The sequence below is a fragment of the Schistocerca cancellata genome, chromosome 3, assembly GCF_023864275.1.
Source record: "Schistocerca cancellata isolate TAMUIC-IGC-003103 chromosome 3, iqSchCanc2.1, whole genome shotgun sequence".
NCBI lineage: Eukaryota > Metazoa > Arthropoda > Insecta > Orthoptera > Acrididae > Schistocerca > Schistocerca cancellata.
The window spans coordinates 334,711,507-334,738,869 of NC_064628.1; positions in this window are offsets into that span (position 1 = coordinate 334,711,507).

The window sequence follows — 27,363 nt, forward strand, 5'->3', positions numbered from 1 at the left end:
AAATCTCTATCATGTTTCAAAGTAAAAAGCTTATTTGGACATGGAATAACGTATTATTTAATATTTGGACATCGAAAAACGTATTTTCTTCTTAATGGATGAAATTTTTTTCATTCTGTAGGTAGTTTCACACTAATGTTGTCATATCTGGAAAACTAAGGTGCTCAATCAGACATTTCCTTTGACATTATCGAAACACATTACTCGTCAATAAATCTTTCCAAAATAGCTTAGCACATTGATTTTGGTGCGCATAAGCTTCGGAAATGAGAACGTATGAGAATGTATTTGCTATTTGACTATGTTGTTGTTGTTGTCTTCAGTACTGAGACTGGTGTGATGTAGCTCTCCATGATACTCTATCCTGTGCAAGCTTCTTCATCTCCCAGTACTTACTGCAACCTACATCCTTCAGAATCTGCTTAGTGTATTCATCTCTTGGTCTCCCTCTACGATTTTTACTCTCCAAGCTGCCCTCCAATGCTAAATTTGTGATCCCTTGATGCCTCAGAACATGTCCTACCAACCGTTCCCTTCTTCTTGTCAAGTTGTGCAACAAACTCCTCTTCCCTCCAATTCTATTTCATACCTCTTCATTAGTTACGTGATCTACTCATCTAATCTTCAGCATTCTTCTGTAGCACCACAATTCGAAAGCTTCTATTCTCTTCTTGTCCAAACTATTTATCGTCCATGTTTCACTACCATACATGGCTACACTCCATACAAATACTTTCAGAAACTACTTCCTGACACTTACATCTATACTCGATGTTAACACATTTCTCTTCTTCAGAAACGCTTTCCTTGCCATTGCCAGTATACATTTTATATCCTCTCTACTTCGACCATCAACAGTTATTTTGCTCCCCAAATAGCAAAACTCCTTTACTACTTTAAGTGTCTCATTTCCTAATCTAATTCCCTCAGCATCACCCGACTTAATTAGACTACATTTCATTATCCTCGTTTTGCTTTTGTTTATGTGCATCTTATATCCTCCTTTCAAGACACTGTCCATTCCGTTCAACTGCTCTTCCAAGTCCTTTGCTGTCTCTGACAGAATTACAATGTCATCGGCGAACCTCAACGTTTTTATTTCTTCTCCATGGACTTTAATATCTATTCCGAATTTTTCTTTTGCTTCCTTTACTGCTTGCTCAATATACAGATTGAATAACATCGGGGATAGGCTACAACCCTGTCTCACTCCCTTCCCAACCGCTGTAGCCCTTTCATGCCCCTCAACTCTTATATCTGCCATCTGGTTTCTATACAAATAGTAAATAGCCTTTCGCTCCCTGTATTTTACCCCTGCCACCTTTACAATTTGAAAGAGAGTATTCCTGTCAACATTGTCAAAATCTTTCTCGAAGTCTACAAATGCTAGAAATGTAGGTTTGTCTTTCCTTAATCTATTTTCTAAGTTAAGTCGTAGGGTCAGTATTGCCTCACGTGTTCCAATAACTCTGCGGAATCCAAACTGATCTTCGCCGAGGTCGGCTTCTACCAGTTTTTCCATTCGTCTGTAAAGAATACGCGTTAGTATTTTGCAGCTGTGACTTATTAAATTCATAGTTCGGTAATTTTCACATCTGTCAACACCTGCTTTCTTTGGGATTGGAATTATTATATTCTTCTTGAAGTCTGAGGGTATTTCGCCTGTCTCATACATCTTGCTCACCAGATCGTAGAGTTTTGTCAGGACTGGCTCTCCCAAGGCCGTCAGTAGTTCTAATGGAATGTTGTCTATTCCCGGGGCCTTGTTTCGACTTAGATCTTTCAGTGCTCTGTCAAACTCTTCACGCAGTATCGTATCTCCCATTTCATCTTCATCTACATCCTCTTCCTTCTCCATAATATTGTCCTCAAGTACATCGCCCTTGTATAGACCCTCTATATACTCCTTCCACCTTTCTGCTTTCCATTCTTTACTTAGAACTGGGTTTCCACCTGAGCTCTTGATATTCATACAAGTGGCTCTCTTTTCTCCAAAGGTCTCTTTAATTTTCCTGTAGGCAGTATCTATCTTACCCCTAGTGAGATAAGCCTCTACATCGTTACATTTTTCCTCTAGCCATCCCTGCTTAGCCATTTTTCACTTCCTGTCGATATCATTTTTCAGACGTTTATATTCCCTTTTGCCTGCTTCATTTACTGCGTTTTTATATTTTCTCCTTTCATCAATTAAATTCAATATTTCTTCTGTTACCCAAGGATCTCTACTAGCTCTTGTCTTCTTACCTACTTGATCCTCTGCTGCATTCACTACTTCATTCCTCAGAGCTACACATTCTTCTCCTACTGTATTTCTTTCTCCCATTCTTGTCAATTGTTCCCTTATGCTCTCCCTGAAACTCTGTACAACCTCTGGTTTAGTCAGTTTATCCAGGTCCCATCTCCTTAACTTCCCACCTTTTTGCAGTTTCTTCAGTTTTAATCTACAGTTCATAGGCAATAGATTGTGGTCAGAGTTGACTATATTTTACTATATTTAACTGGTAACATGAATGAATTCTTGATCTCCTACAAAAATCACGTAAAAATTCTGAAATTCGCTTATAGTATAGGTCTTTATAGTTTCTCCAAGCATATGAAGATTTTGTTTTTTAATTTGCGATTTTTGTCGTTGACAAAAGCTTTATTATAGTTACCCAGGAAAGTTATCTGCTTGGGAATTGGTAGGCAGAATGTCTTGCGCACAGACAACAGAGTGCGAGTATACAGTGCAAGGCTCTCACTGGTGTATGGTTTGTGGAAACAGTTTAGCAAATGCCAGACAGCGGATTGCCTGTTGGCTTTTGTCTCGGTCTTCCACAGAAGTTTGTTTATTGACTTTTCTGGCTTAGTCAGCGCGAGTGGTCGGCATTGTCAGAGAACTCTAGTGCTGGAGGCGGACAGAAGATCGTAGACAAAGTGCAGTACGTGAACAAGTTGCCGCTAAAGCCTCACCAAGTGGCTGTCAATTGGTATGCTTGCGACAGCGTGCTTACCAAGATGTTCCAATCGCAGCGCATAAAAACGGGATCTTCCGGTGCTCATTCTTCGCGTTCTATTGGTGATAAAAAGGTAGGGTCAAGTGCTATGGATAGCCCTTAGGCTTGGGACAGAAGGATCGTCTTGGTTTCACTGTCCTACAATACAAGGTCTAAGTATGAATATTAGACACTTCCTCGTGCTTAAGCAAATGGAGCAAATCGGCTGGTTCTTTTTGCATTTGATGTGGTTTACGGTGGAATTAAAAGGGAATTATGGAGGAATACCCATAAAAAATGTTTTTACTATATTTTCACCGTTACAGGTGGCCCAAAACCTGGCCGAGGATGGCTGTAATTGTTACGATACATTCTTAAGATCACGATCTCGCATAAAACTGAAATTTTTCTTGATGTCTATATCTCTTTCCAGGATACAGAGCATCAAAGCTACCCTATTTGTACAAGTAAAATATGCATGTGAAAATGAAACAGACTGACTGGTGACGGGTATACTCGTGATTTAATTAAACTGACAAATATACCCGTCAATGAATGAATGAATGAATGAAGGAATGAATCGTGCATCTGCTCAAATTCATAGGCGGTTCTCGACAAAACTACCCACAAAAGCGTTTTCACCATTTTGTCCCCATCAGCAGCTGACCAAACCCCAGCAAATTCCAAGACTGCAATGCATAGCAAATGCCTGAAATTCTTGCGATATATATCTAAGATCCCGATCTCGAACTTGCTTAAAAATTTTCTTAATATCTTTATCCATTTCCCAGAGACAGAGGTTCAAAGATACACTACCTGTATACTCCTATGTTAAATACGCACGTATAAATTATACGTATAAATTATTAAATAAATCGATTGATGATTCACGATTACAGTAAATCCGTGATATCCCCTGTCCTAAAAAGAGACGGTTTTACCAGTGATGTATGAATGAATGAATGTATGTTGCATTTGTGTAAATTTTGCGGGAACAATTTTTAAAAATTTTAATAACTGTGGGCTTACAAAATTTTGAAAACACGATTTTTGTTAACAAACCCAGCGACGGATTCGAAGATGGCTATGCACAGAAAATATCTGCTTTTTTTACCATATATACCTAAGATCCCGATCTCGAACGAACTTGAATATTTATCTTTATCCATTTCCCAGATACGGAGGTTCGAACTTCCTTTCCAAGCATACGTAAGACATGCACGCAAATAGTAAATTGACTGACGATGGTTATACTTGTGATAAACGTATGATTTCATTAAACTGAAGGGTATACCCGTGAATGAACGAATGAATGAATAAGCGAATGAATGAATTAATGAACGACGCATTTGCTTTAGTTCTTGGGCGGTTCCTGCGGAAACCCAAAAAAAGGTTTTTCACCATTTTTTCGCCGTCTGCAGCGGATGAAACCCCATACGAGCATTTCAAGACTGCTAAGCACAAAAAATGCCTGTAATTTTAATAACGTATTCTTGTGATTCTAGTTCCGAACTACCTTGAAAATTTTCTAGTTATCTTTATCCGTTTCAGAGATACATAGGTTGAAAGTTACCTTACTTGTTCACGTAAAATACGCACGTAAAACGCGGTGTGAGGAGAGAACGTTGTTTATAAAGTGATATAGTAATAATAAATGCGATGTTAAGTGTCTCCGTTATCATATGGAAGGTTATTGGAATCCTGCACTGTAGTACTGAAGCACATGCAAAATTTTTGTGCACGTAGAATTCGGTTTGTAGAGTAAACTTTGCTTTTCATTACTTCAGTTTCATATAAGTAAACCACCAACATTTTGTTGAGCCAGAAAGTTCTTTTCATACGAGTAGCATGCTCTGCTGTGGCAGGAAAAAGAAGGGAACCAGCACAAAAAAGGCTAGTATGCCCCTCTTTATTAAAATACTCTGAAAGGTGAGGTACCAGCAGCCTCGGTGTACTTTCCTCAGAACCTTTAAAAATTTTCGCAAAAATTTTCGAATGTGGATGTATTCGCGATTTTTTAAGCTGAGAGAGATGCAGACAGTGGCTGCGGGAAGGAGGTGTAGAAACAAGAAATACTGGAAGATAGTTGACAGTGGTTGTGGCATAGGAAGAGCGAAGAAGACAATGGCAGTTTGTCAGATAAAGAGGAATACTGTGGCAGTGATACACAGTAGGCAGTGAGAGAACAGTGCTACGAAATGGGTGAAGGAAACAGTGCCAGTGAGAGAGGAATAAAGAGAAAGAAAAAGTGGAAGTGGGTGACAGGTGGTGGTAATGAGAGCCAGAGTATATGACAGTGACAACGGGGAAGAGAGAGTTAGTGAGATGAGACAGCAGCAGTGAGAATGAATGAATGAGATACTAAGAGAGAACATGAGGGAGACAGTGGTAGTAGTAGTAGTAGTAGTAGTAGTAGTAGAACACAGTGAAGGCAACTCTGCTTTTCAGACAGGACACAGAGACAACTGGATAGCCACGAAGAGATGACAATGACCTGGGTCGAGGGCGTGAGTGAGAATGTGCAGTTAGGATTGGAGGCGCATTAGAGACTTCGGGTTTCATCGAGTTATAGCTAGGGCAGCTTGTGGGTGTGAGAGGTGAGTTGCGTGTTTAAAAGATCGCGAGTATGTTATCATGCCAACATTCTTCCGAAAATTTTTAAACGTGCTGAGGAACGTAAAAATGCAGCAGTTAGTACATTATTTTCAGTCAGAGTCTTTTAATAAACAGAGGGATATTTTGTGTTCCGTTTGGAGCATTTTTCCGCTTGTCATTTAAATCGGCATTAGAGTTCCTGACAATTATCCGATTTAATTTAACGAATAAGGATGCAGTCTCCCCTCCGCAGAAGCTGGTAAGTACCTTAAGGCCGGCAGTTCTTATTTCACAGCAGGGCGACATTATCTAGGAGGTGCCCAATGCATCACATCACATGGGGTGGCGCTACGGGCGTACATGTTTACGGCGCCGTAACTCGGCGTGAAGGCATTGGCGGCGCTGGTGGCGGCCAACCTGTTCGGTGCAGAGGCGCTCGCCCCCATAAATCCGGAAGCACCACGGCGGCTATACAGCGAGCCTGTACTAAAACAGCCATCTTCCGGCCAGGCTTCACCTAACGTGGCATTTATACGCCCATTTGAATCATATTCGGCGGCCAGCTTAATTTACGGCCGTCCAAGAGAGGAAAGTTTTTCCGCGCGTGTCCGGCGTTGGAAGCTGGCGCGATTGATTCTGTTTTCACTCATTCACTTGACATAAAACCAGTGGCATAGAAGTTAAACCGCTCCCTGTTAAGACTTTACACCAACTGAGCAGGTTCGTTGGAAAACAGGACTATTTCAGCGAAAATCTGCTGAACATTCACTCAAGATCTTAGACTTACTAACGCAAACATTGTAACACTAATAGCTTTAATTCCTTACCACTCAAAATATATACGTCGGTGATTAATCAGTACATACGTTAGTCTGCAAAAAACAGAACACAAAGGACCAAGTTCCAAAAGAAACAGCATTAATGTCAAATAGAATGATAGAATCAAACGGGAACTATTTAACCTACAGTTTCCTTTTAGAAGAGAACAGTTTCATCCAACTACTTTTACATCAAAAGACACAAAACATTAATACACTAGAAAAGGTCTTCGCCCGTAATACGAAACTAGTAATCGAAAGTATTCACCGGAAATTTTTATTGTCAAGAAATACCAGTATGCAATCGCGAAAAGTCAGCTTTAACCGCCTTTTTGTAGTACATCGCGGGAGATAACAAAATCACATACCTTTGTATCTCAGAGCAATATACTGTCATCAACAAACGACTACTGATCCTTGGCAATCGGCTACGATAGCAGCGGGTAAGGCAGAAGCAGTAAAATACCCTCGAAAACGTAAGTTCGAAAAACTCGTGTACCCATACCAGGACATGGAGCTCAATGAAACCTTACAAACCGGAGCCAGAATATGCATTATCCCACTGATCAAGAGCGAACAAATCCACAGCAGGCCGCTTTCAATTATGAAACAGTCCACAGACTATTATCAAGCATCCGTAACAAACAGAGAAGTGAAGTTAGTTAACTCAAGGAATGCACACTTTAATAAATGCGCCTAATTAGCTACTGCAATGTGCGCAATCGACAAAACGCCGATATCCAAAGCCGTTCTTACGCAAATGTACTTGGCAGCTACACATGTCGAAACTGCCAAAATTGCTTCTTTCGCAGTTTCACCCTCTAGGTAAGAAATAAGCAACCAGCCACCTGAACAGAGCGTGAGGAGAGATTAACAATAGCGATGAAAGCCTTAAAATGCCCACAAAGACGTAAATTCAGAATCCAGCGACTGTAGCGTAGACCTGCATAAGACGTCTGGTGAGCCGCAACGCCAACAATCTTCCAAAGCTCAGAGCTCCATCTCACCACAGAAACAGCCTTCCAAAATTGATTCCGAACGCCTCACACTTCACAAACATCCGCACGCTCCATCTCATCTAAACAAGTTTTCTAATCCAGCCCGAGGTATTCGCTCACTCCCGTCATTCGCACTGGTCTTGCGTGATTGCTCCGCGACCCTCCCCCCCTCCCCCATCCCCAAACACACACACACACACACACACACACACAGAGAGAGAGAGAGAGAGAGAGAGAGAGAGAGAGACATTGCCGACACTGGCGTCTTCCGTGCTACCACACGGTCCGCTCACCAACCTCCCGCTCTGTGCAACTACCACCACTCGTTCAGCGTGCTGTTTAAAAACCTTTTCCTCGCCACAACATTCAGCATTCAGCAACTCACCAGTGATTCAGTGTCTTTAAGCAAGACTATGTGTATACTGACCAAGACTTGAGGCGTTGACATGGAGAACCTTTTTATAAAATGATTATTCCTTTTTTTATCGTCAGTCTTTGACTGATTCTATGTGCGGCGAAATTCTTCTCTTACGCCAGTCTCAAAAATCTCAGAGTGGCATTTGTACCCTGCTTCCTCAAGATTGTGTCGGACGTATTCCAGTCTCATACTTCCCTTGGAGTTCTCCCTGCGTACAGGTCCATAGTTACCTGTGTGGTGTCTGTTTCTTAAGACATGTGCGAAAGAACTGGCACCACACAGACAAAAACGTACTTACATGCACCTTGCCGGTGAAATGATATCTTCTGTGCGGATGCACTCACTCAGCTGAATAGCTCCTAGCAAACAGGGGATAATGGTCGGAGAACGCCACAACTGTAGCGTGCGGCATGTAGGAATTTTTGCGGATCCGGAGGTGTGCTCATCTGGCCAATCCGGTTAAGGCAAGAGTTCTGGAGAAGTGTAGCACCCGGAATCGAGTCCGGATTGGGTACAAATTTTTGCATGTTGCCGTTGCATTTAATGCAACTCCTGCATGCAGCTGTGATCTGCGAATTTCTCTTTCAGTATACTGGCCCCTGAAACACAGTCGGAGATATCCTGCGATGTCTTAATGCATGATCTATACTCCGGTCCCTTCTCCTTGTCAATGCTCTGGACACGTTACATTCCAAGCCAATTCTATATAGAACTTTAAATTACATTTAATCGCTCTACATTTTCTACGTTTTCCGCCAGCCAGTCTATGGTATTCGGAGAAGGACACCTATCCTGTTCCACTCGCCAGTAGAGGGAGGGAAAAACGCCTATCTATATGCCCCAGTACGAGCCCTCATTTTTCAATACTTTCGTCGTCCTTACGCGGAATGTACGTTGGTAGCTATGGAACCGTTCTGTGGCTAGCTGCAAGTACCGGTTCTCTAGATTCCTTCAGTAGTGTTAATCGAACTGAATGTCGTCTTTCCTCCAGGGATTCCCATGCAAGTTCACAGAGCGTCTCCGTCAAACATATCTACATCTACATCTACATTTATACTCCGCAAGCCACCCAACGATGTGTGGAGGAGGGCACTTTACGTGCCACTGTCATTACCTCCCTTTCCTGTTCCAGTCGCATATGGTTCGCGGGAAGAACGATTGCCTGAAAGCCTCCTTGCGCGCTCGAATCTCTCTAATTTTACATTCGTGACCTCCACGGGAGGCATAAGTAGGGGGAAGCAATATATTCCATACCTCATCCAGAAACGCCCCACCTCGAAATGTGGACAGCAAGGTACACCGCGAAGCAGAGAGCCTCTCCTGCAGAGTCTGCCACTTGCATTTGCTAAACATCTTCGTAACGCTGTCACGCTTACCAAATAACCCTGTGACGAAACGCGCGGCTCTTCCTTGGATCTTCTCTATCTCCTCCGTCAACCCGACAGGGTACGGATCCCACACTGATGAGCAATACTCAAGTATAGGTCGAACGAGTGTTTTGTAAGCCACGTCATTTGTTGATGAAGTACATTTTCTAAGGACTCTCCCAATGAATCTAAACCTGGCACCCGCCTTACCAACAGTTAATTTTGTATGATCATTCCACTTCAAATCGTTCACGCATACCCCCATATATTTTACAGAAGTAACTTCTACCAGCACCCGCTATCATATAACCATACAATAAAGGATCCTTCTTTCTATGTATGCGCAATACATTACATTTGTCTGTGTTAAGGGACAGTTGCCACTCCCTGCACCAAGTGCCTATCCGCTGCAGCTCTTCCTGCATTTCGCTCCAATTTTCTAATGCTGCAACTTCTCTATATACTACAGCATCATCCACGAAAAGCCGCATGGAACTTCCGACACTATCTACTAGGTCATTTATATATATGTTGAAAAGCAATGGTCCCATTACACTCCCCTGTGGCACGCCAGAAGTTACTTTAACGTCTGTAGACGTCTCTCCATTGAGAACAACATGCTGTGTTTGCTAAAAACTGTTCAATCCAGCCACACAGCTGGTATGATATTCCGTAGGCTCTTACTTTGTTTATCAGGCAATAGTGCGGAACTGTATCGTACGCCCTCAGGAAGTCAAGGAAAATGGCATCTACCTGGGAGCCTGTATCTAATATTTTCTGGGTTTCATGAACAAATAAAGCGTGTTGGGTCTCACACGATCGCTGTTTCCGGAATCCATGTTGATTCCTACAGAGTAGATTCTGGTTTCCAGACTACCTGTGCTCTTTTCCAATCATTTGTAACCTTTCGTTCCTCTAGAGACTTGCGGTACACGGCTGTTAGAAGGGGGGCAAGTTCTTTCGCGTACTCTGTGTAGAATCGAAATGAGTTGATTGAACCTCCTGTAACAATATCTTGTAGTCTGCCTCTTAATTGCTTCGATATCTCCTTTTAATCCGACCTGGTAGGGATCCCAAACGCTTCAGCAGTGCTCAAGAATGGGTCACACGAGTCTGTTCTGGCCGGCCGGGTTGGCCGAGCTGTTCTAGGCACTACAGTCTGGAGCCGTGTGACCACTACGGTCGCAGGTTCGAATTCTGCCGCTGGCATGGATGTGTGTGATGTCCTTAGGTTAGGTAGGTTTAAGTAGTTCTAAGTTCTAGGGGATGATGAACTCAGTACTTAAGTCCCATAGTGCTCAGAGCCATTTAAACCAAGTCTGTTCTGTACGCGATATCCTTCACAAAAGAATTCCGCCAATATTCAATATGCATCAGTAGCACTAGCTCTCAAAATATTGGTTGCGCTTCTTTTGTGGTTTCTGTGAGGCATCAGATTGGATTAAAGGAAGACATCGGGTAATTCAGAGCCAGGATGCTAAATTCGTTTCCGTTGTTTTCGAACAACACGCAAGTGTTACGGATATGTTTTGGGAAATGAAATGGGATTCACTGGAGGGAAGGCATCGTTCTTTTACAGGAACAATATTAGAAAATTTAGAAAACCGACATTTGAAGCTCACTGCGGAACGATCCTCCTGCCGCCAAAATACACGTCGTGAGAGGACAGCGAAGATAAGATACTAGAAATTAGGGTTTATATGAAGGCATAGAGATAATTAGTTTTCCTTCTCTTTATTTACGAGTGGCACAGGAAAGAAAACGGTTAATAATGGTACAGGGCACTACCCACCACGCAACGTACTGTGGCCTGTGGATTATGTATGTAGATGTAGATGCACATGTCGATGTAGACTGAAAGGATCGACTACCTAGTAACAATTGTCGCTGGGGAAATACTGTATTTGAGAACAAATCAAATAAGGGTGGAACCACGGGACAGGTAACTGGGAAACTTAGTGTCAGAGCGTACAAGTGGTAATGTGGTTAAACAGCGCGGTGCAGCAACATACCTCGCACAGAAACTTAAATGAAGGCCAGAGGAGTAATTTCGTTTTTAAACTTATGGTAAGATAGCACAACATCTTTTTTTTTTTTTTTTTTTTTTTGTCATCAGTCTACTGACAGGTTTGATGCGGCCCGCCACGAATTCCTTTCCTGTGCTAACCTCTTCATCTCAGAGTAGCACTTGCAACCTACGTCCTCAATTATTTGCTTGACGTATTCCAATCTCTGTCTTCCTCTACAGTTTTTACCCTCTACAGCTCCCTCTAGTACCATGGAAGTCATTCCCTCATGTCTTAGCATATGTCCTATCATCCTGTCCCTTCTCCTTATCAGTGTTTTCCACATATTCCTTTCCTCTCCGATTCTGCGTAGAACCTCCTCATTCCTTAACTTATCAGTCCACCTAATTTTCAACATTCGTCTATAGCACCACATCTCAAATGCTTCGATTTTCTTCTGTTCCGGTTTTCCCACAGTCCATGTTTCACTACCATACAATGCTGTACTCCAGACGTACATCTTCAGAAATTTCTTCCTCAAATTAAGGCTGGTATTTGATATTAGTAGACTTCTCTTGGCCATAAATGCCTTTTTTGTCATAGCGGGTGTGCTTTTGATGTCCTCCTTGCTCCGTTCGTCATTGGTTATTTTACAGCCTAGGTAACAGAATTCTTAACTTCATTGCCTTCGTGGCCATCAATCCTGATGTTAAGTTTCTCGCTGTTCTCATTTAGACTACTTCTCATTACCTTCGTCTTTCTCAGATTTACTCTCAAACCATACTGTGTATTCATTAGACTGTTCATTCCGTTCAGCAGATCACTTAATTCCTCTTCACTTTCACTAAGGAAAGAAATGTCATCAGCGAGTCGTATATCATTGATATCCTTTCACCTTGTATTTTAATTCCACTCCTGAACCTTTCTTTTGTTTTCGTCATTGCTTCCTCGATGTACAGATTGAAGAGTAGGGGTGAAAGGCTACAGCCTTGTCTTACACCCTTCGTAATACGGGCACTTCGTTCTTGATCGTCCACTCTTATTATTCCCTCTTGGTTGTTGTACATATTGTATATGACCCGACCCTCCCTATAGCTTACCCCTACTTTTTTCAGAATCTCGAACAGCTTGCACAGTTTAAATTGTCGAACGCTTTTTCCAGGTCGACAAATCCTATGAATGTGTCTTGATTCTTCTTTAGCCTAGCTTCCATTATTAGCCGCAACGTCAGAATTGCCTCTCTCGTCCCTTTACTTTTCCTAAAGCCAAACTGATCGTCACCTAGCGCATTCTCAATTATCTTTTCCATTCATCTGTATATTATTCTTGTAAGCAGTTTTGATGCATGCGCTGTTAAGCTGATTGCGCGATAATTCTCGCACTTGTCAGATCTTACCGTCTTCGGAATTGTGTGGATGATACTTTTCCGAAAGTCAGATGGCATATCGCCAGATTCATATATTCTACACACCAACGTGAATAGTCGTTTTGTTGCCACTTCCCCCAATGGTTTTAGAAATTCTGATGGAATGTTATCTATACCGTCTGCCTTATTTGACCGTAAGTCCTCCAAAGCTCTTTTAAATTCCGATTCTAATACTGGATCCCCTATCTCTTCTGAATCGACTCCTGTTTCTTCTTCTATCACATCAGACAAATCTTCACCCTCATAGAGGCTTTCAATGTATTCTTTCCACCTATCTGCTCTCCCCTCTGCATTTAACAGTGGAATTCCCGTTGCGCTCTTAATGTTACCACCGTTGCTTTTAATGTCACGAAAGGTTGTTTTGACTTTCCTGTATGTGGAGTCTGTCCTTCGACAATCGTATCTTTTTCGATGTCTTCACATTTTTCCTGCAGCCATTTCGTCTTAGCTTCCCTGCACTTCCTATTTATTTCATTCCTCAGCGACTTCTATTTCTGTATTCCTGATTTTCCCGGAACATGTTTGTACTTCCTCCTTTCATCAATCAATTGAAGTATTTCTTCCGTTTCTTCGCAGCTTCCTTCTTTGTACCTATGGTTTCCTTCCCAAATTCTGTGATGGCCCTTTTTAGAGATGTCCATTCCTCTTCAACTGTACTGCCTACTGCGCTATTCCTTATTGCTGTATCTATAGCGTTAGAGAACTTCATGCGTATCTCGTCATTCCTTAGTACTTCCGTATCCCACTTCTTTGCGTATTGATTCTTCCTGACTAATGTCTTGAACTTCAGCCTACTCTTCATCACTACTATATTGTGATCTGAGTCTATATCTGCTCCTGGGTATGCCTTACAATCCAGTATCTGATTTCGGAATCTCTGTCTGACCATGATGTAATCTAGTTGAAATCTTCCCGTATCTCCCGCCCTTTTCCAAGTATACCTCCTCCTCTTGTGATTCTTGAACAGGCTATTCGCTATTACTAGCTGAAACTTGTTACAGAACTCAATTAGTCTTTCTCCTCTTTATTCCTTGTCCCAAGCCCATATTCTCCTGTAACCTTTTCTTCTACTCCTTCCCTTACAACTGCATTCCAGTCGCCCATGACTATTAGATTTTCGTCCCCCTTTACATACTGCATTACCCTTTCAATATCCTCATACACTTTCTCTATCTGTTCATCTTCAGCTTGCGACGTCGGCATGTATACCTGAACTATCGTTGTCGGTGTTGGTCTGCTGTCGATTCTGATTAGAACAACCCGGTCACTGAACTGTTCACAGTAACACACCCTCTGCCCAACCTTCCCATTCATAACGAATCCTACACCTGTTATACCATTTTCTGCTGCTATAACAGGTGTAGGATTCGTTATGAATAGGAAGGTGGGGCAGAGGGTGTGTTACTGTGAACATCACTAGCAGCAGGACTTCAACGATTTTTTTTTTTTTTTTTATGTCTCAGAGGAATAGCTTCCAGTGATTATATTCTTGTTTCGTTCAGGATGGCACTACATCAGAGTAATTAACGTTACAGTTGACGTCAGTGGGGGTGGGGGTGGGGGTAAGGAGGATACTGGGACAGTTTAAAATCATTCAAGACGGCAGCTCTCCGTGGGTGGACCCTCCACCTCCTTGTGGCGGTTTATACGAAAATGTCATACTGATGATGTCAGAACCCCACCCTTCCCCCTCCCCAACTTCCTGTACCCTCACTCATTTCTGCCCTCACCTCACCCACTTCACCCCCCATCCCAAGTGGAATTGCCGGGAGAAAGACTAAGTCTGCGCTGAGCTACTGAAGAGAAAAGATGAAAAGTTCTGTCTTTATTTATTTAATTTACTTATTTTTAAGGTTGTTATCCTGCTGCTAGATTGTCCTACAGCTATCTCCACACTCCCTCTCCCCTCACCACCAACCTTTCCACCGCCCCCTTCGCCCACTTTTCACGATCGTGCGTGTGTATGTTAGCCTCGAAGTATGAAGACCAACTGCTCTAGTTCACAGTAACACCACTAAAGGGTTCTCGAAACTGTCCTACAGCCACTCCCACCTGCTCCCACTATCCAGTGCCCCCCCCCCCCCCCCCCCCGAGCCACCGCTTTTCCAGATCACGTGTGTTAATATTTACTTTGCTGAGTGCCCTAGTCCACAATACCACTCTAAGACGGTGGGAAACTGTGCTACAGCTGCTGGTGGAAGAATTACCCTCTGCCAATCTTTTGAGGAAATAGATGCTGAGGAACGTATGCACAGATACAGGGGATGAGAGAAGGCAGCAAACTATAATTGAAATGTAGGAGGGCCAATACATTCTACCACACCGGATGGAAAATCATCCACTGCTCTAATTGCACATCGAAATTGTCATGAAAAAACTACCACTCCTAAACAATGGATCATAATGCAACAGATGCACAGGGAATTGTCAAGAATAATTATAATAACACGACTACTGCAAAAACCGACCCCAAAAGATCTCGCCAGGAGAGAGTGGCGACATCTGCATGTGTGTTATAGTCTTACCTCCCCTCCTACTTACACACCTTCCTCCTCTTCTTCTCCAAAAGGTTCTCCAAGCCTGGCTGAAAATGACTTACAAATTCGTGGCGCCCTCCATCGGTAACGCTGGAATTCAATATGGTGTTGGCCCGCCCTTAGTCTTGATGACAGCTTCCACTTCCGCAGGCATACGTTCAATCAAGTGCTGGAAGTTTCCTTGTGGAATAGCAGCCCATTCTTCACGGTGTGTTGCACTAGGAGAGGTATCGATGTCGATTTGTGACGCCTGGCACGAAGTCGGCGTTCCAAAACATCCCAAGGGTGTTCTATAGGATTCTGTCAGGACTCTGTGCAGGGCAGTGCATTGTCGTGTAACCATTCCGCCACAGGCTGTGCATTATGAGCAGGTGCTCGAACGTGGTGAAAGATGCAATCGTTATCCCCGAATTGCTCTTGAACAGTGGAAAGCCAGAAGGTGCTTAAAACATCAATGTGGGCCTGTGCTATGATAGTGCCACGGAAAACAACAAAAACCAATAAGGAGTGCAAGCTCCTCCATGAAAAACACGACTACACCATAACACCACCGCCTCCGAATTTTATTGTTCGCACTACACACTCTAGCAGATGACGTTTACCGGGCATTCGCCGTACCCACATATGCCATCGGATCGCCACATTGTGTACCGTGATTCGTGACTCCACACATTTTTCCATTGTTCAGTCGTTCAATGTTTATTTTCCTTACACCAAGCGAGGTGTCGTTTCGCATTTACCGTGTGAAGTGCGGCCTATGAGCAGCCGCCATAGTACTTGCTGTGGACCTGATGCAATTCCTTACAATTATTGGCCCTTATTTCACCAATGGTAGTCTACACGGCTCAGGGTATTCCAACTTCCTCAGACGAATTGTTCCTCCTCTTCTGGATGAAGTGCTGCTAAGAACCAGAATGCTTATGTGGTATCAACACGATGGATGTCCAGCACGTAATGCCTTGCGTAGTCGTCTTGTTCTGAACCGAAGGTATCCTGCCAGATGGATTGGTCGATTAAGAACAGTTACTTGGCCTGCTAGGTCTCCTGATTTAAATCCTCTGAACTTTTTCTTTGGGGATGCATTAAAGACGTTGTCTGTCGAGATATTCCAACAACTCTAGAGGACCTTCAGGAACGTATATTGCTTACTTGTAATTCTCTTCAGCAGGCAACACTGGAAGCAGTAAATTATTCTTTCATTCAACCAGTGCACCAGTTTATCGCTGTCCAGGGTCTCCACTCTGAGCACCTTTGAATGTTCTACTCCTGGGCAATGGTACAGGAGTGTCAAAAAGTCAATTTCGTGTTATGTATTTTTGTTCAAAGTGTTCAAATGTGTGTGAATTCGTAAGAGACCAAACTGATGAGGTCATCGGTCCCTAGTCTTACACACCACTTAAACTAACTTAAACTAACTTATGCTAAGAACGATACGTACGACCATGTCCGAGGGGTGACTCGAACCTCCAGCGGAAGGGGCCGCGCAGTTTGTGACATGACGCCTCAGACAGCCCGGCGACTCCGCGCGGCTTATATTTTTATTTGGTTCTCATTTGTTTTCTGACAATTCGAGCACTTGGATGAGTTTGTGATCCCGGGATCAAAGTCATTGTTGTCTTATGTAATTAATAGCATTGTGTTTCAGCGAATGGTACACTATGATACATTTTCGATTACGTCTTTAGGAGAGGAAATGAATTACCGAATAAAAAATGCAGGATGCCATTTAAAAAAGTCATACCGCTTTTCATATCTTTGTAAAAACTAAAGATACAACAAAGGCCATCATGCTGATAGATGTCCCCTTGACGGCTTAAGAACATTTTGTCGAGGAATTTTGTAATTTGCATCTGGAAAAAGAGTTATTTAGGGTGGTCAAGATAAATGGGACACCTAGTACAGTGGTTGTGATGTGGAAAGTGAGAAAAACAATGGCAGTGAGAGAGTGAGAGAGAGAAGAGCACAGTGGCTGTGGAACACAGTTGACAGTGACATAAAAATGCTAGCAAAAGAGAGAAGCGGACAGTGGCAGTAGGAGAGTGTTAAACGGAAGGAGAAAGACGAAGTTGGTGAGAGCCAGTGCTAATGAAAGACAGAGTCTATGACAATGACAGAGAGGGCAAGAGACGCAGTGACAGTGAGAAGAGACATCAGCATTAGGAAAGAATGAATGAGATTGTAGCAGTAAGTGAGAGCAAGAGGGACACAGTGAAAGTTAGGGGAGACAGTAGCAGTAGGAGAGAGCGAAGGAGACTGTAGCTGTGAAACGGGGGTCAGTGACAGATAGAGAGACAGAAAGAGATAATGACAGTGAGTTCAGCTGAATGAATGAGCGACAATGGGAAAATGGGAATCGATACGACTTTAGCGATGGACTAGAGGGCGCGATAGGGGAACTTGTCAGAGTGAGAGATAAGTTTCATGTTAAATAGTGCGCTAATAAATTCGCATACCAAAATTTTTGGGAAAATACTTAAAGGTGATGATTAATGTAGACTGAGGCATCTGATATACTACTTTTAAGAGTATTTAATAAACAGGACTATATTCGCCTCTTTTGTACTCCGGTAGGAGCATTTCTCAGCTGATAGAACAATCTCTCTGGAAACATAGGAATAAATTGCGGATAGAACTCAAAACCAAGATGCTCTAATTCTGTAAGGAGGCACCAGAAGCCACTGCCCCCTTACACCAGAGAGCTTAGAAAAAAATATCTGAACAATCCCTGATATTTCGTCGGTGCAGCTCGTGTTTACCGTGTTTTCAGCTGCCAGTACCAGGGTGTTGAAATGGAGAATTGTTCGTCGCCCATACTACTTCATGGGTAATTTCTGTTGACCACCAGATACTGGGTCATATCCACCTCTCATAAATGTAATGAGATTAGTTTACGAGCACCAGTTAATGGAAATGGGCTTTCCATTCTGGGTGCGGGAGACAGCTTACCTCCTCGCTGTGACAAAGAGCCCCAGCTCTCCTTACTGGTACGACTGCTTGGAGTGCGAGGGAAGGTGGCGAGAAAGTGTGGTGAGGGGTGGGTGGTGAGGTGGGAATGAGCGCGGGAAGCCGCTAGGTGCGCCGGCCGCCGCCGCCGCCGCCGCCGCCGCCGCCGCTCGCGTAATTGCCTTAACTTGATGGACCAATTCATCATGCGTAATGAAGTTATGAGCCGGTGGCGGCAGCGCGACTTGCAACGCCACACCTGGCCGGCTGGGCGCGCGCCTTCCTCCACTGGGGCCGACGGGGTGGGTGTTGGTGGGCAGATACGGGGACCTGGCTGCAGGTCCTCAAGGAACCCCTGAGACGACAAACAATTACCGAGCACTATTTCTAACTCAATATGGAAAAATTTGGAGAGCATCCCCTTCTTTTGACTCCTCACGTTGTCCTGATTTCGGGGCTGCCAGTGTCCTTAGTCACTGATTTAAGTTTTTATCACATATCAATTCTATAATTAAAAGGTAGGGAATGCAGCAAAGCTTCGAATAAACCTGTAAGGTAGGAGAGGGCAGTTGGAAGAACTGAAGCTACGAGAGCGATTTATGATTCAGCCTCAGCTGCTCCATTTGTAAGCGTATTGCTCGAGAAAGTTAATCTGAATTTTCCCATGATGATTTGACAACACCGCTACTGATTCAGACTATTTTTTATTCTCATTGCATGTAAAAAATTGCGCATTGAGAATGGCTAGCTACTAGCCGATATCTGGATTTGCATAGTAAAATCTAAAAAGGACGATTGATTGCTGCACTCTATACTTTACAAATTATGAATTTTGTGAACAACTTGATGGTGTAGCAACGGATAACCCATTACTTCCTGTATAGCAAGTTTCTAAATATAGAAAATCGAACACTCGGCTTTAGAAAAAGCAAATAAGAATCCATCTCCCTGGTGTCGGTTTGTGGATGACACATTTGTAGTCTGACTACGTGGTAAGACGTCAGGCTAACTACCAGCCATATCCTGGCGAAAGCTAAGCCACCAAAATCCAATATTAACCAGGAGGAATGACGTCGGTTATTACGTGAGAATGAAGACTAGGTTGTCTTGCCAGCTGACTAAGGCAATTCCTCCGTCGTTCTGAACTCGGCAGACTACCACCTGAAGATGCTACATTTACTAGAAGACCCCACGTACCGCAAGCTTAGTCGTGATCCCACACAGGCCATTGTCAGAAAGACAGTTATTAAAGGATTCTGGTTTACCAGATGAAGTGGTGAAGAAATTAACGCTTCGTGCCGCTATACCACCCAGGCTTTATGGATTACTAAAGATAAACAAGGAAAGTGTTCCTCTGAGGCCCATTGTTAGTGCAATCAGTGAGCCCACCTACAGACTTGCTAAACATCTGGCAGGATTATTAGCACCAAAATTGGGACATTGTGTTTTACCTGTCCTTTGTTAGAGAAGGAACAATCATCGGTAAATAGAACACTGGAGAATAAGTTCTGGTTGGCGAGGATTTCCTGCTGTGCCCACTGACAGAAGTGTACACGATTCTGGAAATCATTCCCGTGCAATTCTTGATGTAGGTGTACATGGTGAGGATGGAACCGGTGAGATGTAGGAATACGATGTACACTGGTTTTAGGAATGCCAATCTCGTGTTCAAGCTGTCGTGTGCTCACATGTGGATTCATAGCAACGGCAGCGAGAACAGGAACTTAGGCAGCTTCGTCTGTGCGAGTGCTACGAGGATTGTCATGAGTTGAAACTTCCCGTTTTCTGAAGCGTCGCAACAAAACGAGAAAACATCGGACAGTCCCGCTGTCTGCGTAGCATTTCGCCTACCTTCAACAACAACAACAACAACAACAACAACAAAAGAAACGTTATGTCGATGCAGTTTGTAGGAAGGACAGCCTTTACTGTATGACTGCTCTACGCAACAGTATTTGCAGGTACTAAAATACTGTACTAAATGTAACCCTACATAATAAAACAGTATTGCAATTACTGTTCTACTAACTTACATTCCCCATAGATGAGTAGCACTTCTACCTTCTCTTCGTTGGTGTACATTCTACTCACACAACTCTTCAACTGATGATGGTTGACGGAATGACGTGTGTTCATTCTACTTATGTTTACATTTGTCCCCTGTCAATGTCAGCACGCGGATATGTTCCATTACCCCCAGTACCTGCACTAATAGCTCGGACCGTCAACGTCAATGTTGTGCTACGTAATAAATCACGTTGTGTTTTAGTGAAGGGTACTCTGTGGTACATTTTTGAATAGGGCTTTAGGAGAGGAAATGAATTACCGAATAAAAAATACAAGGTGCCATTTAAAAAAAGGCATGCTGCTGTTCATATCTTTGGTAAAAAAACGAAAATACAACGAAGGCAATCATGCTGACTGATGTCCCCCTGACAGCTAAGGAACATTTGCTTGAAACATTTTGTAATTTGCATCTGGACCAACAGTTATTTAGGTTGGTCAAGACAAATGGGACACCCTGTATACAATCTTTCAGTACTAATTACTTTCTCGTCTCTTTCCCACTGCCATTGTCTCCTTCTCTCTCAGCATAAAACAGGGCGAATATGCTCGGACGACAAAATAGTAGAGGAAATTTGTGAAGGTGCAGACGGAGGTAGAATGAGGAAGTTGATGCCTCACTTGACGGTGAGAGTCTTTCAAAAATGGTTCAAATAGCTCTAAGCAATATGGGACTTAACATCTGAGGTCATCAGTCCCCTAGACTTAGAACTACGTAAACCTAACTAACCTAAGGACATCACACACATCCATGCCCGAGGAAGGATTCGAACCAGCGGCCGTAGCAGCCGCGCGGTTCCGAACTGAAGCGCCTAGAACCGCTCGACCACAGCAGCTGGCAGAGTCTTTCAATAAAGACCAGCAAATACGCTTTTGTTGTTGTTCTCCGATAGGAGAATTTCTCTACTGTTTAACTTCTTTTCCCTGCAACACCAGGAAGCATCACTCATACGAAAAGAACTTTATGGGTTAGTAAAATTCTGAAAGTCCACTTACATGATAGTTAAATAACACAAATATGTAATTTTACTCTTCGCACCGGATTTTACACTCAAAAAAATTTCTGTGTGTTTCTTAACTACAACAATACGTGGTTCCCATAACCCTTCTAGTGTTAACGGAGACAGTTTTACAGTTTATTTCTCCATGCTACGTCACTTTATAAACTACGTTTTCACATCACCTCGGATATTAAGTTCGCATTTTAGTTCTACAAGTAAAGTAAATTTGAACATCTGGACCTTTGTAACGGGCAAAGACATTAAAAAATCGAAATTCTTCAAGATCTGGATCTTAGGAATGTATTTTAAGAATTTCAGCCATTGTCTGTGCATCAGGTTCTTGGAATCTGCGGTTTTGCTACCAAAACATCACGGTATTCGGGTTTTCTTGTGAACCACCAATGAACTAAATAGCGCATCACAGACCACATCTAACGCCGAAGTTACTAATCGATTGGTTCGATCGGCTCGAGCTGGAGAATGTGTGCAACATTCGAAATTTGACCCTGTACTGTTGGATGGTTAGACGATCCTTCTCTGGGATATGCAAATAGTCCCTAGGACAATGGCTACTTGCCTATCACCAACGGAACTGTGAGCTCCGGGAGAATACCGTTGTTATGCGTGGCGTTTTTGGAACATGTTAGATAGAGCATGCCGTCAGATGCGTACCCATCTCCTAGCAGTACGATGACTTGCTGATGACGTGATACTCCTTGGATACAAAGCAATATGTCTTAAAAAACAATAAACAGGCTTGAAGTAGAATTGCAACAGTACAGAACGGAAATCAATACAAAGTAAACTGAGATGATGAGAGTCCATGACAAAGAAGACATGAAAGTGGAAACAACAGTCGGTCCAGTTAAAGCGGGTGCAGGGTATAGATATTTGGGCAGCAAGATAAATGATATCTGTACGTGTTAATTACAACGAAAAATCAAGCTTTCCTTAAACAGAACGCTTATTATGCAGCGGAGTATGATTGAAATTGAGAAAAAAAATGTGATTAAATGCTTTGTTAGAAGTGTTTCTGACGTGGATTTAGAGGAGAATGGAGAAAATAAAACGGATACGTGAAGTCAAACTAGTGGCGTACAGGAAAGGAACGAAGAACTCTCCGTAACATGGTTCCGAAAAATGGTGGGGGACAGATTGAGAGGAAAAGGAATTCTAGCGACAGCTATCGAAGATACAAAGGAAGGATACTAGAAATTGGGAAGAATAAAAGTTACATTATTGTATTATATCAGGTAGGCCCAAATCATCTGTAAATCTTTTTATTGATTACCGGTTTCGACATATCTGTGCTACCACCATATCTTGGCGCAGCTGATATTTCAGAATAACAGTTCAGATCGACCCCAGTAGTTCACGCAATTTCGAAGATGTATAAGAATAAAAGTCCTGGATGAAGTGAAATTAGGGAGATACCAAACTGTGAAACTGGTGACGTTGCAAAAAATCAGGTGGAGACAGCGATGGTGTCGGGAATCCTCCAATGTGTGGCACAATTTATGATGATCATTACCACACAAGGATGGAAATGTCGACGGTGCACACCGTGTGCCTACTTTGGAAACAAACTTGATCCATTCACTCACGGTGCTCGCAGTGGGAAACAGTAATGTCCGGTTTATCCTTGGCACTCAAGCTTTCATTCAGCACTGCCAGCTCCTGCCTTGAGTTTTTCGGGCAGCATAAGTTGTACATTAACAATCATACAAAGCAGAATCGATAAGCTGGAAGATGAAAAGTTGGTCGATACGCACCTCGTCAAATGGTTCACTGAATGCCAAGGAAGACTGACACAAAGGTACTGTTATTAGCTGTTCCTTCAGCGATCGCCAGCACATAACAGTATTTCTGTATCGTCCGAAGGTTTTCGGATTTCTCTGTGTTTGTTATTCGACCTTTGGTGATTCCATTTCAAAGCCTCTTTTGCTGTTGTGAAGGTATTTTCACTGAAACGGAGGTAATTACAGGAGAATACCGAATAAATCATATATACTTTATAACTCTGTAACCATCCACCGTCGACCAAAGGTTCTGCGTTCCAAAATTGTCAGAAAATTTTCCTGAACCGCCTCCGAAATACTTTCAGTGTATTCTGGATCAGACCGTGCTACTCATGCAGGTAATACAAAAAATGAACAACCTACATATGGCGCAGATATATGTAATGAAATACTATTTGAAGTCCGCTCCCGGCAGCTGAATGGTCAGCGCGACAGAATTTCAATCCTAAGGGCCCCGGTCCGATTCCCGGCTGGGTCGGAGATTTTCTCTGCTCAGGGACTGGGTGTTCTGTTGTCCTATTCATCATCATTTCATCCCCATCGACGCGCAAGTCGCCGAAGTGGCGTCAGATCGAAGGAGTTGCACCAGGCGAACGGTCTGCCCAACAGGAGGTCCTAGTCACATGACATTTACATTTATTTTACTGTCTGGAATAAAGCTGCACGAATATCCCGCCAGATCTTGATATTTCAGAATGTTTGGAACACTCATAACGTCGTTTAATGATTCAGAGATTTAAAACAATGCACTTCTTAAAATGCAAAACCTCAATGTCTTCTGACACCTACATCGATGTTCCACGGGAATAGCAACCGTGGAGATATTGAAGGAAATGATCACATAGTTCAGTCCAAGGTAACGCAGGTAACATATTTCGTTCGTTCATTAGATAAAACTGCTCATCGTGCCGTGAGAGATATTTGGATGACCAACTATTCGCTATTTAACAGAGGAACAAATATCTATAAACCAAATATTTGTAAAATAGGACCAAAAACACATACATTTCAGTGTAGTGACCAACTGCTATATTAACTGCTCTTCTTAAAATAATTATCGGGATAGCAAACTTCCCCTACTGACATGATAGCGTTGTACAGCTTTCCAAAGCACAGGTGTGGTATTTTTATGATGTAATCAAAGCAAAGTTGACATTACGCACATCTGACACAAGACACTTTTTCACATTCAACATAACTTCGGTACTTACGTGGATCAGTATCAAACGCCAAGAGAATTACATCATCAAATGATGAAATTGATATGTCAGTAACAAACCTGCCTTTTGCCAAGCGTACTGTAGCACAGGGGTCTGCTTTGGTATTCATTTCTCCTTTGTTTTCATCGAATCATTTAAATCCCACAACTGTCCTTTGAAGACTGAATAGTTGTGCAACACGATCAGCCCAGTAGAAAAATTTTGTTCCTCAGATAGCGTAATTATGTTCAGCAGTGAGAAATACAGCTGTATATCGCAAAATGCAAAAATACGTGTTTTTTGTGCTACTACATTGCTATTTTATTTGTTCTTGTTAATGACGTTCTTCAGTTAGACGTTGATTATGTGGTAATTCGGATGTCTCTCGTAATAAGACCGAAGACCCACAGTTTCACAAGCGAAATATTCCTGCCATAGCTTTTGGAATCAGTCATTCATATTATAATCACATTTCGTGTGGTTCTGAGCTGTGGCCATCCCGAGGCCATATTTGTGGCAAATCGTTCCAAAACTGCATATTTTCATCTGTTACATCCATTTTTGAATATCGGCCTTTGTGGGCTTTCTAACACATCGGTATTCTGTAATTGATCCTAACACATTTTTGAAGTCGCAGGTTGGAATCCTGAATCGGGCATGGATGTGCGTGATGTCCTTACGTTAGTTAGGTTTAAGTAGTTCTAAGTCTAGTGGACTGATGACCTCAGATGTTAAGTCCCATAGTGCTTAGAACCATTTGAACCTATACAGTGAAAAACAGCAATTCCCGAACTGCACGTGACTATGGTATGCCGCTACATCACTATAGTTCGCAAAAATCTGTCCATATATCATAACAGGCTGTGAAAAAACTTGCGATTTACCATAATCAGTGGTTAAAATAAAAACAGAGAAGCACACACACTTAACATCCGTGTAAATCAACGTATGTGAAAGTAGATATAGTCATCAACTTTGTTAGGTGGACTTGAAGGAATCAACAGCAGCATGATAACTTATGATGTGCTACTAAACACGGATTTTTTGTTGTTGTAAAACTGCGACTTTACAGCTCACACTTGTCATCACCTGACAAGTAATATGACAGACATTCACGCTTAAGGCATATTGGTTAAATTCTACGTAAGCATAAAGAGTATGGTATTCACCTCTGTTAATGTAAAGTAATGGTAATAAGTATGAACGAACCATATTGCGATATTAAAATGAAAATTACAATTTCTTACAACTTCATTTCAGATACACAATGCTCTGATATGATGTCAACACTGGTGATGCCTATTACAGCTCTGAGTCATAGTCATTCGTCATAATCATGTCATACAAGCCCACTCGCCATGTGGCAAAATTTCGTAAATAACAGCTTTTCGTGTCCTTTCAATTCTGCATGTACTGTATTCAAATGTATTGGGGTGGATATAACTTCCGACACATACGCTTGTACAACTACGTAACTCAACATCATCACAAATTTTACATTCCAATACATACTTCACAATATCGTCAAAAAAGCATTTAAACATGTCCTTGCCATTGACTCGGTGTGTCCACTGTAATGTATATCACATCCTGCTAGCTAGTTATGTTCGTGACGCTTCGGTAATTTAGCAATACGTTCTGCGATAGCCCAAGCTGTTAATTTTACCGTAGTGCCACCATACTAAATGACTGCTGATGCACTGACACGGTAGGCTCTGTTGCCGAAGCCGGGTACATGGAGACAGAATGGGCTGTACTTAATTGTCAGCTGATGCTCGATACACCAAGTTGAAACCTTTGAGTCTAGGGTGGAGAATGACACATTCCTTTTGGATACCATGGATACATAGTCGAGACAGGTTTCGAACCTGCGACAGTAGCAGCAGCGCTGTTCCGGACTACTAGGATTATATTAGGCATATATGAAAATAAATATTTGGAATTTAAATACTTTGGAATTTAAATGGCGTACTCGATTCTCTTGAGGGTCGTTGTTAATTTCATATATTGGGCATCTAAACATAATTGAAGTTACATAACGATTTCACGAGACCTCCCGTCAAAATTTCTTTTCAAATTATCTTCCTATCTCTGTTTTTTCTATGCAGATGTACTCGACGATGCAACTTTTTGTTCCGAAAATGGTATTGTTTAAAAAGAATGCATTTTTACAGCTGTGTTTGCCCACAATATGAAGTGTGTTACTATCGAGGGCATGTATTTCCGTGATAGTGGATTCAGTTACCGTTGTGCGGCCGCAGGAAATGGTGGCGGCTGCGGTATGCCTCTGACCACACCCCACACAGCCGAGCCAGGAGACAGAGCGGCGGGTAGTGGACACTGCCGGGCCAGGACGGAGGGGTAGGTAGGGGCTGCAGGCTTCGCGCTCGCGGTGCGCAGCGCAGAGAGAAAGGCTTACCTTGCTGGCGAGTGTTAATTTGGGGCGAAGAGCTATCTGCTCTTGTGAAAGCCTTTGGCTACATGTATCGTGTCCGCCTAGTCTGTCTCCAACGGAGGAAATGTACGGGGCACGCTGGTCATCATAATAAAAACTTCTTACACTTCGCTTTCAAAACATTGTTAGAGATATCAGCGATCAAAATATAATCTTAAAAAATAATTATGACTGTCTAGATAGCAACGTGCATTCATTAAAATGTGACTGGTTTCCATCACCACATGATCCTCTTCAGATACAATACCGTATTGGCGGACAATGGCTGTGCATTCGTACTTTTCATGTCTCACATTGAACTTAAGTGTAAATATGTATAGAATAACGAAGAACTCGTTAAACAGTGCATACATCATCCTCCTGCTACATCCATATCTTGGTGGTGAATGGGATGTACTGCGTATGTGACACAGAAGGAGAAAGTTTTCTAATTTCCACCGTTATTTACAATTACACAATGTCGTGGTATCAAGCTCCTCTTAGGCGTTCTGGTAGTCCGTGGGTCACTGATTTTAACACCACATAAGCACTAGATTAGTAAAAATCCAATCGATGTTAAATACCAATTTCCAAGACCATAGTAGGCGGTCATGTGAATAAAAATGCTTGCTTTGAGAGGCACTCACATGCCTTGCTCATACTGTGGCATCAAGCAGTCAGGCCTGCAAAATGAGTAGTCTGCCAAGCGAGTGGATTCATTTTTTATTTATCAAGTAACATGAACACTAGTACTCACAATTAAGTTAAAACTTATTCTCCTGC